This window comes from Budorcas taxicolor, chromosome 5 (assembly GCF_023091745.1).
Source record: "Budorcas taxicolor isolate Tak-1 chromosome 5, Takin1.1, whole genome shotgun sequence".
In the NCBI taxonomy this organism is placed as follows: Eukaryota; Metazoa; Chordata; class Mammalia; order Artiodactyla; family Bovidae; genus Budorcas; species Budorcas taxicolor.
In genome coordinates this window covers 119,555,385-119,571,786 of record NC_068914.1, presented here as the reverse complement: position 1 = coordinate 119,571,786, position 16,402 = coordinate 119,555,385, and positions in this window count along the sequence as shown.

Here is a 16,402-nt window from a genome sequence, read left to right as displayed (position 1 = left end):
CATTTTCCCCAATTTATCCTGCACTCTTCTGTTGGCCTGGGCTCCCTAGCATGTCACTGGTTCCCTGTTGTCCTGGGGCTTAAGTCTAGGTTCCTTAGCCTAGCTTCTGAGACCTGCTGGACTTGGCCCAGCCACAGGGCTCCTGCCTCTGGGCTCCCTCTCCCTCTCCTATGCCGTGATCTTGTCTCCTGGCTTCATTCCAATTTCTCAGAAGTGCTACCTTCTGGGTAGCACTTCCTACAAACTGGGTAGGCAGTTTGATCGCCAGGATCACCCTCAGCAGAACATTCTCTCCCCTGCACTGGGGACATCCTTCTAATTCTAAGAGCCCTTTGCAGGGAGCAGTGTTGCCCATTTTGCAGATGGGAAAGCTGAGACTCAGAAAGCTAAGCTGGCATCTGAACCCAAGTCTCTTGCTGTGGAGCCTGTGTTCTCCCCCATCTGTGTCCATGTGTGTGTGCATGTGTGTGCATACAGCAAGCACTGCTGTCTGCCCTTTGAGCCAGGCAGTGTTTGGGCTAGGATGAGCGCTGCCTCCCTGGGAGGAGGTCTGAGATTGTCTCTGGAGGCCAGAACCTGTCTCTTCCTGTTGGGGGTGGAGATGCTATATGTGAGCGTTGTGGGGGTGTCAGCCCCTACTAGCCCCGGAGACCACAGCCTCCCAGCTCCTCCCACTTCTCTCCCCTTCCTTCAAAATAAACACCCGCGAGCCCAAACCACCCATCCAGCCAAGGCACAGATGGAACCAGAGTTGGAATTAATTAGTTCTGTTGCCAAGGTAACTGGGATCCAGTCTTCTCTCTCTGGCCTGCCCCTACCTCCTAGGTCCCGCCCCTGCCTCTCTTGGCCCCACCCCTCAAGGCCCTGGCCCCACCCTCTTCTCCAGCAGCAGCTGATGGTGCCCTTGTGCCCTTGGAGAATCGAGGAGGGAGAAGATAGGTGTATCAAAGAGCTGGGTTCACGTCCCCACTCGGTCGCTCTTGGCTTGGTGGGAGCTTGGACAAGGTCCTGAACCACTGGGAACCACGCTATGACTCGACCTACCTGGGGAGGGGTACCCTGGAATGGATTTGAGAGACTGGTAAGAAGGGAAGAATGAAAGTGGCCTGAACTGGTTGGTGATACCATTGAGACTAGCAGTGGGCATGTGGACTGCAGCAGCAGGTGTCCAGGGTCGGGAGCTGTTAGAGCTACAGCTGGCAGCAGCTATGGGGCCCCCTACCCTGGCCACAGGTTCTGACTCAGCTCTGCCTCCTCCATCCTGACCTTCCTGGCATCCTCTAAGCCTGCATCTTGCTGACTGGACACCAACAGCCAGGGTTGTGGTCTCCATCATTTCTCTGTTGGTCTGTCCACCAGTCCACTTTGCACTGTCTCTTCCTGGGCGACCCTGAGCAAGTTACTTAGCTTCTCTGTGGTTCCACTTGTCTGGAAAATGGGCATGACAGCATCCACCTAGTGGATATGGAAAGCCCTCAGCGTGGTATTAATATTTAGTCTGTGCTAACCACTCGTTGCTTCTGTGCCTCTGCTGGCTGCAGGCCAGGGGGTGCCCTGTGAGAGCGGTTGTGAGGAACACAGGGGACAGTGGTCCCACCTACTTCTTGGGGAAGTTGAGGATGATGATCACAGCCACACTGTTGAGTTGTTGAGGCTCCCAGCCTTACCTCTCTGCTTTCTACGACGGGCTCACTGTGTCTCGTCACACTGCAGATGAGAAAATCAAGGCCAGCAGGGGTGGGGGACGGTGGTGGCAGTTGTAGCTGGTGCCTCAGGGGCTGTCCCTTCCAGTGTTGGCCCTGCTTCCTGGATCTTGCTAGTTGATGCTGGCTGGAGGGTGGGACAAGCCAGGTCTTCAAAAGCTGCAGCTTGAGTCTCCCTCATTGTAACCATAGGGAATGTTCTTCTCCTGCCTGGGCCTGTTTTCTCTGCCGCAAAATAGGAGCTCATGGGGCTGTAGCTGGTGGTAACTGATTGGAGCTGGCTGGGGCCATGGCTACTTAGGCTTTGTGCCAGCAGAAGGGGGCCAGTGTGGGCAAACGAGGTGCACTGTCTGGCTAGGGCCATTCCTGGAAGTGCACTCAAGGTAGATGTTATAGGGGGGACCTGGGAAGAAAGGGCAGCTCTGACGCCCAGGCCCCATCTTTTGGAGGCCCTGGTGCTGGGCTCTGCTAGGCTTGCCATCGTCTGGCTAATAGGCCATTTGCTCTTCCAGGGACGCCACCAGGGAGGTGGCTCTTAAGTTGGCATGGTGAGGCAGGGGCGCTGGAGAGAAAACAGGCCAGGATTGGGGAAGAAACTCTCCTTGGTTCTGAAGTCCCTCGCTCAGGGACTGTGGGTAAGTCGCTGCCCATCCGTGAGCCTGTTTCCTCATCTGTGAGTTGGGCCTAATGATGTGATCAATGACCCACTGGAAAAGCTTTTGAGAGGCATAAACTAGGGGTAGCTAACTCAGATGCCCATAGGGCCTTCGTCACAAAATGTGAGCATGCGGGCTGAGGAAGGCAGTAGGGTATGGTGGGGCCTATGGTAAAGGCTCTGCCTCATAGCATCAAACCCAGATTTGCATCATCTCTGAGCCCACCAACAAAACCTATCCATGGGCAGCCAGCTGGCCCAGAAGGCAAACCCTACAGATGGATTAACTGGAAGGGAGCTATTTAACTCTTCTTTACATAATAACAAGGTCTGACATTTATTGAGGGCTTGTTCTGTGCCTGGAGTAGACTCAGCACTTCACTAGGATTACCATGTTTGATCCTCACGCTGACCCAGAGGCCAGCTGCATGCACGTGTGCTTCCTACTTGGTAACTGAGCCAGTTAAACCAGAGAGGTTAAGTCAGAGCCCAGGATCACACAGATGTGGGGGAGGGAGCAAAGCCCATTCCCGGGACCCTGGTTTCCTATCTGGGGGGCAGAATGGGGGAGGGGAAAGGGCAGACCCACTTGTCAGGGAAAGCCCCAAAGATGTGGCTTTTCATTTCTGTTGGAGAGGAGGCTGGGAGAAGGACGAAAAACAAAATTAAACAAACACAGGGTGTTGTGGAGCTGAGGAGGAATAACTTATTTTTTATGAGCGTGTTAGCATTTGTGAAGTTAAGTAAGTAGAAATTTATGCCATTCGTTTGCATGCATTCAAGGAAGGGCTCCCTGGGCCCTGTGTGGTACCTGGACCCTCACCAGCCCCCCAGGGCAGCTGCTCCTCAGCTCACAGGAAGCAGCTGTTTTCTGGGATTTCTTCAGATCTGTTTCCTGATGGCCCACTGTGTGCCTGGCACCAACAGCTGTGTCTGTCCTTGCTGTGTCTGGAAGCAGCTGACCTGGATGCCATCAGAGTGGTGTGGCCCTTGGTTCAGAGGTTGAATGTTCTAGACATGGTTTCTAGTCTCTCCAGGGGCCTCAGAAGGTGCAGGAGGCCCAGAGACCACCAGCTTGGCTGCCCAAGAGCTGGGGGACTTGAGACGTGTGGTTTTAGCTCTCTGTGCCTCAGTTTTTCTCACCTGTAAAATGGGGACAGTAGTAGTAGTACATGCTCATCTGAGATGACATTGGCTTGTGGGGCTGGCCTGCCCATATTCCTAGTTAACCTGGCTGTTTGGTTCCCTTTCTTTCCGGTGGAGCTGGATGATCTGAAAACTGGCAGACCCCTTTTCTAGGAGGCCTTCCTGGAACCCTTACTGGGCCTCAGCCTCTTTGTCTTGAAGCCCCACGGCTCTCTGACCTTCTCCCTGAGATGCCTGGTCTCCTGCACTCTTGCCTTTGAGCTGTGAATGCCTCAGGGCAGAACCACTGTGTCCAGTGCACTGGGAGGCCCTGCTCCTGGCCCAGGGCTTGAGAAATGGTACTAAATGAATGAGTCTGTGAAATACTTGACCTCAGCCTCGTTTTCACTGCTTTGGAATGAATAGTCCCTTCCAGGTGTGTAGTGATGTGTGGTTTTACAGCACTTTCAGGCGCTGCTGTCATTTGATCTCCACCTTTTGATCCCCACATCCCTTGTGCTCCCCTCACCCACTAGCCTTGGAGAAGGGAGGTCAAGGACTGCAATGAGGAAACAGGCCCAGGCAGGGGCGTCAGGATTTGAATCCAGTACTCATTCGTTTTTGTTGCTGGGAAAGATTGAGGGCAGGAGGAGAAGGGGGTGACAGAAGATGAGACGGTTGGATGGCATCACTGACTCAATGGACATGAGTTTGAGCAAGCCTTGGGAGTTGGTGATGGACAGGGAAGCCTGGAGTGCTGCAGTCCTTGGGGTCGCAGAGAGTCAGACACGACTGAGCGATTAAACAACCAGAGCTTGTTTATTTGGCTGTGTCAGGTCTTAGTTGCATCACGTGGGATCTTTGTTGCGATGCACAGACTCTCTAGTTGTGGCTCATGGGCTCCAGGGTGCATGGGCTTCAGGCTTTAGTAGTTGCTGTGCATGGATTTAGTTGCTTGTGGGCATGTGGATCTTAGTTCCCTGACCAGGGATCGAAACCCAGGCCCCTGAATCACAAGGCGAATTCTTAACCACTGGACCACCAGGGAAGTCCCTCATTTATTTGTTCATGGAAACTTTCGAACTCCTGCTCTGTGCTGGGTATTGGGGATCTTGGGAAGAGTAAGCCATGTCCTGCCCTTCAGAGGCTTAGAGGCTGCACTCAAAAAACAGGCGCAATGAGGGTCCAGCGTTAGGAATCTGCAAACTCTCATTCTTTCGTTCACCCAGAGGAGCAAGGCGGCCTTCCCTGGGGCTGGAGCACACAAGTGAGGAGAGAGGTGCAGACAGGAAGTCAGGGAGGGCTGTGGAGGTTCTTCAGGCCTGACGGAAGTCAGCAGGCAGGTGGGGGTGGCGGCAGGGAGGAAGGTGAGGGCCACAGGAGTAGTTGATGTGAGCCATTGGAGGCTGGCGGAGGTGGGGAGAAGCGAGGGGATTCACACTGGTCATGGTTGGCTAATGGAACTTGTTCCCTCTGCCTCTGGGAGCTCAAGAGGGAAGCAGCGTGTTTATTCGGCAGACAGTTCTCCAGCGTCTGGTGTGGGCTGAGCATCGTGCAGGGTTCTGGGGAATTGGGAGTGAATGAGAACAGTCCCTGCCATTAGGAATTCCACAGCCAAGCGGAAGGCAGGTGAGGCTGACTGATGCCTGGGTGGGCTGGAGGGCTTCCTGTGGGAAGTGGCTTTGAGTCTGAGGAGTAGCAGGCAGGAGGTGGGAGTGGGACATGCCAGGTTGTGGCCATTTCAAGGGGAAAGGCCAAGAGGTGTTGGGTGAGAAGGGTAAGAGGCTCCCATGTGAGAACCTTGGAGTGGGGAAATGGGGTGCAGGAGTCTCGACAGGCCCTGTGAGCTCCAGACAGGCCAGAGGAGTCCAGACTGTGTAGTCTTCCAGCAAGAGGGAGCCCGCCACCGGCTTTGAGAAACGGTACTGGGGATGATGCAGATCAGGACGGAAGGAGCAGGAAGAGCTGAGGAGTTGGGGAGGGGAGTTCTCCATGGTGCTCTTCTGGGGTCAGGCTGAGGAGTGGGAGGCTGGTGTGGTAGGGGGGGGCTCAAGGGAGAGTCCCAAGTAGGAGGAGTCAGGCAGGTTGTGGCGGAGGCACATATGTGCAGGCATATGTGTGTGCAGGTGTGTGTGGGGGAGGCATGTGTGCACAGGCATGTGTGTGCACAGGCATGTGTGTGCGCAGGCATGTGTGTGGGAGGCATGTGTGTGTAGGCATATGTCTGCACAGGCATGTGTCTGCACAGGCATGTGTGTGTGGGTGTGTGTATGTGCAGGCATGTGTGTTTGCAGGCATGTGGGGGGGAGGCATGTGTGTGTAGGCATGTGTGTGCACAAGCATGTGTGTGGGAGGCACGTGTCTGTGGGCATGTGTCTGTACAGGCATGTGTGCATGGAGGCATTTGTGTGCAGAGTGGGGTGCCGTGTCTCTGGACAGTAGCCTCATTGCAAGAGGGGTGTCGGAGGGCAGAGTTGCAGAGATGGGACCAAGCCCAATCTTGACTGTGGGTATAAGGGCCTGGGAGGCCCCAGAGGCTTCCGAGCAGAGAGGCTCTCCATGAACCTGGCTATGCTTCAAGAAGTTTCTTCAGGCAGCTGTGCAGGGACTGGGCAGAGGCAAGGTCTTCTAGGTGTCTGTTTGCCAGACCGCGGGACCTGTCCAGGTAACTTTAGCAGGTGGCGATGGAGAGGATGGAGGGTGGTGGAGCTCAGGAAAGGCTCAGGGGAGAAGTGGTATTTGATCTGGGCCACTGAGGGCGGGAGGGTTCGTTCTGTGAAGGTGGAAGGAGGACCCAGCAGGTGGTTTCAGTGGAGGTGGGAGAGGCCAGCTTATTCAGGATGCCTTTGAAGGATTAAAGGGAAGGTCTGAGCTGGAAAGGAATATCATTAGTGAGGACCCATCCCGTGCTGATCATTCTCTGCCCAGCGCTGCATGCCCAGCTCCACACTTATAGCTGCAAGGCTTTGGGAAGATCCTTTGTGCCTTCATTTTGTTGTCTGTAAAATGGGGATATTGTAAGAATTTGCCTCTTGTGGGGCCACTTAAGGGAGTTAACCTACCTATAGCCCAGCCTGGGAGATTCTCTGTAGTTATTGGCTGTGGTCATTTCTGTCTCCTTTAGCACTCACGGCAGGCCTGCAGGGTAGCCTCCCATCCTCAGGAACAGATGAGAAATCAGCTCAGAGAAGCTGTTCAGGCTCCCTGAGACCACACAGCTGGCAGGAGTACAGAGCAAGTGTCTGAATTGAGGGTGTGCAGGGCGCTCTGTCCTCAGTGCCCGTGGCCTCCTGGAATGCCTGGACTCGGGGTGAACAAGTCCCCTCCTTTGACTTTGAAAGCTACTGGATCTAGTGCAAGGAGGGTGGGCAGGAGTCGGGTGGGCAGGTTTGAATCCCTGGCTTGGCCCTCACTGGCCATGAGGCTCCAGATTAGCTGCTTGCCCTTGATCAGAGCCTCAGTCTCCTCATAAACAGAGGCCCTGCGTGCCCAGATAAGAGCTGCTGGGTCTTCTTCAAGGTCAGCTACATCAGCCCCCCCCACCCAGGTGAGGCTCCCAGGAGGGGCTCTGTCCACCTTCCCTCCATTCCTCTGCTCCTCTGCCCCTGCCTGACCATGCTGCCCCAAGCAGGCTGGGACCATGGTGGACACAGGAGCCGCAGCACTGGTTGAGGCCTGAGTGGTCATAATAACAATGACAAGGAGCTGGGAGGCCATGTTGTCATCAGTAGTAAAAGCAGGTCCACTCAGCGAGTGGGGAGGTGGGCAGGTGGATAGGGACAGAGGCAGGCTGGGAAGACATGCCCGGGGGCTGTGTAGTTCTTGTGCTTTAGTCCTCTGTTGTCCCCAGGCCCCAGGTACTTCCTCCATGCCAGGCCCCTTGATGGCACTGAAGGGACACACGGTGTTGCCTTGGCTCTCAGGAAGGGAAATAGTGACTGTCCCATGGGGATACCGCTTGGAGCTTGTGAGCCCAGGGATGCTGTGGAATGGTGAGGCCAGGCTTGGGGTTCAGGGCAGGCTTCCTGGAGGAGGTGGTGCCTGAGCTGAAGCTGGTAGGGGTTCACAGTACTTGTGGCAAGTGGCAGGGAGAGGAAGGGGCCTTTGTCAGTCAGGGAGGTGGGCCAGGAGAGTGTAGGGGCTGGGGCAGGAGGTGGGGGAGGGCATGGATTCCCCTCATGGAAGCTTCACATGCCAGGAAGGAACTTGGCCCCTATCCTCAGGGCTGCAGGGAACTCCCAGAAAGATTCTGAGGAGGAGAGACAGTGTCAGGGCTGCCCTGTGCAAGACTCCTCCTGGCCGCCATGAGGGAGGGACTGGAGAAAAACGGAGCCATCATGGGCAAGGAGGTGATGATGGTGGCAGGTCCTGGTGAGCTGGGGAGCAGAGGACACATGGGGGAGATGTTTCGAGGATGGAGCTGGTAGCTGGTCTCATTATTCTTTTCCGGCAGGGGCAGGAGGAGTTTGTGATGGTGAGATCTGTGGTCTGAGCAGGCAGGCAGGCAGGGTGGTGGTGACCTTGACTAAGAAGAGACGTGCGCAGAAGTGGCTTGGGTGAGAAGATGACCTGGGGCTGAGCCTGGGGCCTTTCAGGGCACCTGGGGAGACATCCAACAAGCTAAAGTCCAGGATCTGGGGGACCAAAGGCATGCCCGAGGTCACCCTGGAGCGGGGGGCCACACATAGGTGGGTGGAGACAGAGCCTGTAGGGGCAGCAGCCTTTGGGGAGCTGAGGCAGGAAGCGGGGGCCTGAAGGAGAAAGGATGTGGCTGCCAGTCTTGTGCAAGACTCTCACCCACTCTGGACTCAGTTTCCTCCCCTGTTACATGTCAGGAGCCCAGATGTGCTGAGGAGGCTGCCAGCTCTGACTTTCTCTCAAGTACCCCAGAGGGCCTGAAAGTGGATGAGGGCGGTGACTGGGGCAGGGGCAGGGGTTTGCCACACACAGTAGTTTTGATACAGAGCCCTGGAAATGATGCACTAACAGTTTGGCCAGAATTACTGAGCACCTTTGTGTGCCGAACCCCTAAGTTGGGGCCTGGGGCTGAAATGGGACCTGTCCATGGTCCCCACACTCAGCACTCACACTGGGAGTGCAGTGAGGAAGTACCCAGAAATCCACTGGTGTTATCCCACTTTTAGCAACCCCAATCTGTGAAAATTCAGATTCTCTCTTAAGAGAAATTAGAGGCTGGTTCACCTCCTGGAGGCTCAGATGGTAAAGCATCTGACTACAATGCAGAAGAGCCGGTTTGATCCCTGGGTCGGGAAGAGCCCCTGAAGAAAGGAATGGCAAACCCACTCCAGTATCCTTGCCTGGAGAATTACACAGATAGAGGAGCCTGGTGGGCTACAGTCCATGGAGTCACAGAGTTGGACATGACTGAGGGACTAACACTTCCTCTGTTGTACAAATGGAAATAGAAAACCATAATGGAAACCCTGAATGAACATTTTGGCCAACCCAGTAACCCACAGGAGGGTTTTCTTAAATAGCCAAGATCCCAGGGCCTGAGTGCCGGGTCTCCTCTTGCCCGAATTCCCTCCTGGCCAGAGACGTCCTTGCCCATCTTTGTTTCCTCTGCCCTGCACCGGGAGTCCTAGCCCAGCCCCGCAGCAGGGACTCATTAGCTGTGAACTGTCTAGTTGGCAGGGTGCAGTCCCTTCTGGGGATGCTCCGCCCCCTCGGGTCCTGGGCGGCAGGTCTTCAGAGGTGCCAAGCCCCCCGGTTAACCATCGTCTTCTCCTGTTGGCTTCATGTTGGTCTTGATGACAGCAGGCAGGCACCTGAACCCTGTTGCTCCCAAACCCTGAATAAGACCCCTGCCCCTTCCCACCCAGGGTCCCTCACCCCCTGGTGATCCCCAGAGGCTTGTTTTGCCAGTCCGGGGCCTAGTGTGTTGCAGGGTTTAGGTGTGGGGATCATATGCTGCTGGTGAAGGGCCCCTGGTCGGTCTGTCACCCTCTTCCAGATGATGGACCCCGGGCTCGAAAGGAAGGGCGTGGCTCCAGTCCTTGCTGCCATGGAGCTGGGGCTGGTGAGGGGGCCACAGTGGAGATGCTTCTCACCCAGGGCAGCCCTGGCAGCAGAGGCCTGGGGAGATTTGAGCAGAGCTGGTGGGGCAGACTAGCTGCACGACTACAGCTCGGTGTGTCCCAGGCTATTTCACTTCTTTGCTGTGTGCCCTTGGGTGAGTGGCTTCACTGCTCTGGGCCTCAGTTTCTTTCTCTCTCAAATGAGTGTAATAGTTGTGCCCATCTCCCAGGGCTATGCAGAGGCTTGGATGAGTTAATGTATAACCTCACTGAGGTCTGACATGTGGTTAGTGCTCGGTGCCTGGAGCCCAGGCAATAAGGCTTGGTCTCAGCCCCACCACTGATGAGTGGTGACCTGGGAACCCACTTTATCTTTCTGAACCTCTCACTTGAGAAATAGGTCCGATGACCTTTACCTTGTCACCCTGTTGACAAGGTAACAGGGGGGCTGTGTAAGCGGGGGCTGTGTCTGCATGCAGATGAAGAGTGGCAAGGCCTTCGCCGAGTCTGCTGGGTTCCTTGTTGGCACAATGCAGCCCTGTGGGTTTGCTCTCTGGACTTGACAGAGGCATTGGTACAGGCCACAGTACTGCCAGGCTGACTGTCTGTGCCAGGGGCTGGAGCTGCTGTGGAGAACACCCTGTGCTCAATGGCTGGGCAATGTGGGAGGGACAGATGCCATCAGGGGTCAGACAAGAGCCAGGAGAGTCTCCATGAGAGAGGGGAGAGCTGCCTTGAGGGAGGATGCCGGAGAGGGGTCTGGAGTGGGTGGTTGGGCCAGGCCTCATAGGGCCTTGACCTTCAGAAGGACTTCTAGCTTCAGCCTGGAGCCACAGAAGATTCTGGAAGGGCTTTAAGAGAGGGGTCCTCAGAGGGTCCATAATAAACAGGCTATTTTGAGAGGCTCTCTGGCATCTGAGCTAAGGGTTTAGGGGAGGCACCCAGGGGACACCTGGAGTTGCTGGGAGCCAGTGGTGCCTTCCAGACAAGGGCCATCAGTGACTTGAACACTCGGGTGTGTGGCCTGGGCAGGTGTCAGGATGGATTGGAGATGAGGGATGAGGCAGGGGGTGGAGTCAGGTTTGATTCAGATAATGCGGCCGAGGCACAGAGAGGTTTGGTAATGGGCCCATAGTCACACAGCCAGAGAATGAAGCCTCAGACCCAGCACCGGTATGAGGCGGCAGCCTGGCCCTTCTGCTGTTGGCAGCCCAGCAGCCCTGGGAGCAGCCCCACACAGAGGCGCCGGAGAAGCGGAGCAGGAGGGCAGCGGAGCCAGCAGGGGTGACATAGGGAGCAGCAGCCTCACGCTTTGTTCACGGGCTCTGCTCTGTGCCAGACATAAGAGGATCGATCAGCATATGCCAGGGAGTGGGGGCCCATTCTGTGTTGCCTGAAACCCCCCATTAGGTAGGGTCGGTGTACAGAAGACCCAGTCAGGAAAGGGTGGAGCCAGGGCAGGGTGCTGACCGAGGGTCGCACCTCCAACCGAAGTGTGTGATGGTGATGAGCTGGGGATCCCAAGTGAGACGGGGAAATGGCCTTGACCTCACTGCGCTTGGTTTCCCCATCTGTAAAGTGGACATGGTTCTGAGAAGGCTGAGACAATGCAGGACTTTGCCCAAGGCCTGGGGCCTGGTATGTGCTCAGGAAATGCTGGGCGCACTTATGATTATTGTGGTCATCATCGTTGTTGTTGTGTGGCAGACGGAGTCCACCCTTGCTGGCCGCGGGAGTCAGTTGGCCTCTGTGATCTGGGATATGTTCTGGTCTGCCAAGCCAGCTTAGCTCAGGATACATGATGCTGGCTGCAAAGCCCAGGCTCAGGCCCAGATGTGAATGGAGGCCACTGGTGGGAGAAGATCAGGAAAACAGCAGGGACAACTGGCTCCTATTTTATGGAGAACAAAGGATCATGTGAGCCCAGGAAAGACTTGTAAGTGCAGGGAAGGGGTGAAGGAGCCTGTGGAAGGATGGGACAGGGCCAGTCTTGACAAGCCCAGGCAGTGTTTAGAGACTGTCCTCTGCCTCATTTTATCAGGTAAACATGCGGGAGGCCCAGAGAAGGTGAGGGCCTGGCTCAAGGTCACACAGCAGCTGGTGCAGACCTACTAGCTTGGGGGCCTGGGCGCTGCCCCACTCTGTGAAGGACGGATGTGATCATTTATCTGAGGAGTTTAATAATGAATGAAGTCGAAGTATCTTTAATGCAGGCAGCAGGCCCGAAGTAATAAGGGGCCCTGTATTAATTCGTAAGTTAATGAATATGCAGGTGTGTCTGAATGATTAATGGGGCTCCCAAAGGCCTCAGAGAAGGGTGCGTGAGCTGCTGCTGATGGAAATATGAATATTACATACATCTGGGAAGTTGGATAAACCAGGGAACAGGTGGGCATTAATGAACTGGAGGACACTAGCGGCCCCAAAGGGCTGAATATACAGATACTTGAAAGCAGATATACAGGGTCATGGCTAAGTGCTCTCATTTCTTGCTGTGTGATCTTGAGAAAGTCACATCACTTCTCTGAACCTCCATGTCCTCATCTGCAGAATGGGCATAAAAATAGCAAATGATTCCTAAGATCCTGGAGATGAAATTCATGACAGCCCCTTAGCACCAGAGGCAGGCGTAGTGGGCATCTGATGAAAACTGTCATAGCCTTGTTAGAAAGGAGGGCAGAGGAGTGGTTGAGGAAGGAAAGTATAACAGTAATGATTAAATTCCCTTCAATATCACTAGCACTTTACAGTTTGTAAGGGGGTTGATCTTTCCTCTGTGGCTTCCCAGGTGGCACTAGTGGTAAAGAACCTGCTTTCTAATGCAGGAGATATAAGAGATGAGGGTTCGATCCCTGGGTCGGGAAGATCCCCTGAAGGAGGGCATGGCAATTCACTCCAGTATTGTTGCCTGGAGAATCCCATGGACAGAGGAGCCTGGCAGGTACAGTCTACAGGGTCGCAAAGAGTCGGAGATGACTGAAGTGACTGATCATGCACGCATGCTCTTTGCTCTGCTCCTTGAAGCAGCTGCGTGGGGTAGAGGAGACGGCTTTTGGGAAAGCTGAGGCTCAAAGAGGGCTGGTCCCTGCCCGAGTCACCCAGTCGGCAGAGGCAGATTCAGGCCCGGGCCCAGGTCTGCACCCCTTGCTGGTGAATTTCGGAGGGGTTGGAGGTGGAACTGCCAGTCAGCAGAAGAGTCCCACTGAGGTACTGATCAAGAAGGACCTGGGGTTGGGGAATCCTACACCCTCTCCCAGAGCCCCGGTTTTTCTGTCTGTGGTATGAGGGTCTGTCTGCCACCCAGAGCTGTTTTGAGGCTTTGGAAAGAAGATGGGATACTGCACCCTCACCTGTGCTCAGCGTGTCGGAGAGTCTCAGACTCTGCAAACGTTACCCCTCTGATGCTTGAAGCAGCCGTATCTGGAATTTATATGCACCAGCCTATCTTATATTCGGGGAGCTGCGGGTCCTGGGCCGTTCTTGTAGCTCTGAGGTCCTTGGGCACATCCTCTAGCCTCTTTCAGTCTGTTTCTCCATCCTTCAAGTGGGCAAATTGTGTATTAATTGTGTGGGCTCCTTCCTGCTCCCCTGCCCCGCCCCTGCCACGTCATGGCCTTGGGTATGGACGCCCTTTCTTTTAAGCTCCGTGACGTTTTATTCATTCTTCGGTCCTTTTGTGAATACTAATGGAGTGCTTCCTGGTGCTGGGTTAGGCTCTGGGTTTACAGGAGGAGCGAGATTGCCCTCCCCATCCGTGGCCTTGATGAGGTCCAGGCAGATGCAGGTGTGACTCTAGTGTCAGGTGATGCAGGCTGGGATGGGGCGCAGAGCCTGAGGTTGGCCTCTACCCTGCCGCACTCGTCTGCCTTGCCGTCTTCCTCACTGGAGCATCTACCTGAGGCTGTGCCTTTTGGCAATGAGTTCTCGGCTCCCCCAGCAGGAGATCCTCAGAGAATGGCTGTTGGAATGAATGAAAAAGTGAAGGAGTGAATGGCTGGCATCCTAGGCCCCTTTCCCTGTCTCTCCCGGGCTCCAGGCCAGGGAGCAGAGGCCCAGCCAAGCCCTCCCTTGGTTGTCCCAGGTAGACCAGGGCAGCCTCTCTTGCATCCTTTTTTACTCCTCCTGGGACTCTAGTCTGGGCCCTGAGGCCCCCCTGCCAGCCTGACTGGGTCAGGGAACTCTAGGTTGTTGGAAAAAGAACCTGTCATGATCGTGTTGTAGCCTGCTCTTGACAGATGGGGATCGGAGGCCCAAGGAAGAGAGGGCCAGGGTTCGAGCCACTGCTGGGCTGCTCCACAGGCTTGGCCCTGCAATACCTGGCCTGGCCAAGTATTTATAGTTTCCGCTGATCTATATTAACATCAGGGCCTGCCCAGGCCTTTGCAGCCTCTGGATCTGAAAGGCTTTGAACCTTCACAGCCGTGGGGCTCATGCTGGGCCCTGTGCGTGGAGTTCTTTCTTCAGCCCGGGCCTGGGCTCCAGCCACCTTTTGGTGGGTTCAGCGTCTTTGGGGTTTTTTTTTTATTATGCCTCGCTTTCCTCCGTTCTCTGCAGGGAGATTGTGTGTACAGCATGGGATCAAGCATGCGGGCTGTGCGGCCTCAGGGGAGAAGGCTCCCCGCCTCCCTGAGCCTCAGTCTCCTCGTCTGTAGAATGGGCCATCATTTCCACCTGACTTGGTGTTTCAGGCGCTGAGGGCTCAGTGTGAGCGGGAGTCACTGTTTACCCTCCTCACATCTCTTCTGCTCCTCACCACAAGCCGTCCTCAGAGCCCCTAGGGACTGGAGTATCCTCTCCAATGGCCAGAGGAGGCCACCAAGGCCCCAGGGGCGGTACGACTTGTCAGGGCTGTGCTGCCTGTTGGAGCAGAATTTCAGACTCCTGTAAGTCTGAATGTTCCAGCTTCCCAGACCCTCTCCTTTCCAGGGCCCTCGGGGTCCTTGGGCCAGGCTGCCCTCCCACCCCACCAGCTTGGTTCCCACCCCCGTCGCCATGGGAACGGCTCCACTAACTCTATGCTTCTCTTACAGAGCAGAGACGACTGGCCGCCCTGAGCGCAATTCAATTCAACAGACATTTACTGAGTGCCTACTATGCGCCAGGCCTTAGGCTAGGCACTGGGGTGGGGGCGCAGAGAGGAAGATGGAGTCCCGTCCTCAGGTAGCTCTGGGCTGGGGGGTGAGGAGAAGACAAGCAAGGGCTGAACAAGGACATCTCAGTTCCAGGAGAGAAGCTGCCTGTAGGGTAGCATCAGATACCTGGGTACAAGTACATCCCTGGAGAGCTGCTGTCCCTTTCCTGTGCCTCAGTTTCCCCATCTGTAAAACAAGTGGTGGGGTGGGATGGGGTGAGACAATCTCTAGGATCCTTCCAGAAGTCCATGAGGGTGGAATCAGGGCATGGGGGAAGGCACGGTAGGGAGGCCTACACCCTTCCTGTGGAGAAGAAATCTCTGAAGGCTTCCTGGAGGAGGAGGCACAAGGCCTGGGCTGCAAGGGGGTAGGGAAGGTGGAAATGGTACCCCAGGGTCAGGAAGAGCATGAGCTAAGGCCCAGGGGACACGTAGATGGGAATCCCTATAACTCTGTAGGTTGAGAAGGGATGTGGTAGGGTGTGAAGTTAGAGAGGGAGGGGGGGAGCCAAGGCTTCATGTTGGGGTTTGAGCTCTGTTCTGTGGGCTGTTGAGGACTGAGAGTCAGGAACAGTGGCCCTGCCTTGTGCTGCCCCCTTCACCTGCCCTCTCTCCTGCGTACACTTGACCATCACGTTCCTGTAGAACCTGTGACCACGGTGGTGCCTGCATGTGCTGGACACATTGCACATCAGTTCCCGTGGCAACCCCATAAAGTGGGCATTACTGGGCCCCGTTCACAGACAAAGACACTGAGGCTGAGAGAGGGAAGTTTTTGCCCAAGGTCATGATCTGACCCTCAGTCTTCCCATGGTTCTTCCACTAGCTCTCACTTTTTTTTGCGGTGGGCGGGGGCGGGGTGCGCATCTCTGTCCTGTGTGACACCAGCCATCCTAGGAACCCCCAAGCTCATAGAAGTACCTGCCAAGGGCAGCGCAGTTGGGTTTAGAGGGTGGGGGTGGGCGAACCCTCAGATGTTAGCAGGGCTGGCTTTCTCCAAGACCTGAGCTTCTGTCCCCACAGACATCCCCTGAGATGGGAGTGAGGCAGGGCTCCTTCCCACTTTACAGATGAGCAGACTGAGGCCCTGGGAGTCCAAGGTCAATGCAGTGACAGCATGGGCAGGGAGTCCCATCCTATCCAGCTAAGGCTGGAGGGAGGTTCAAATCCCCTGAGATCTGTGCAGAAGCTGACCCCCACAGCCCTCCCCCCACCTCCAGGGAGTGGGAAAGACTGGCATTAGAATCACAGACCTGGGTTCAAATCCTGGTTTTGTCTTGCACAAACAGTGTGATCTTGAGCAAGTTATTACTCTGAGCCTCAGTTTTCATATCTATAAAGGGAGATAGCAGGCTTCTTTCATTCAGTCATCAATACATGTTTATTCAGAACCTACTGGGTGTCTGGTGTTGGCCTTTAGTGCCCTTCCTCAGAGCACTCAGCTCAGGAGTCACAGCAGCGGTTTTCACTCTGGTTGTGATGGAAGAAGCCCAGGGTGCCGTGGGAACCCACAGGAGGGACCCCAGCCAGACAATTTTGATTGGTGGAGGGAAGCAGGAGGGCAGGAGAAGAAGGCAGGAAACCAGCTCCGCAAGACCCCAGAGGCTGAGCTTCAGATGATCCTTGTTGGGAATTTCCCAGATTAGTACGGGAGCCGGTGAAGGCTTTTGAGCAAGGGAGCACCATGCTCCGATGTACGTTTAGAATGCTCCTCCTCTGCTGGGTGGAGGGGTTGCTGAGAGTGGAGGCA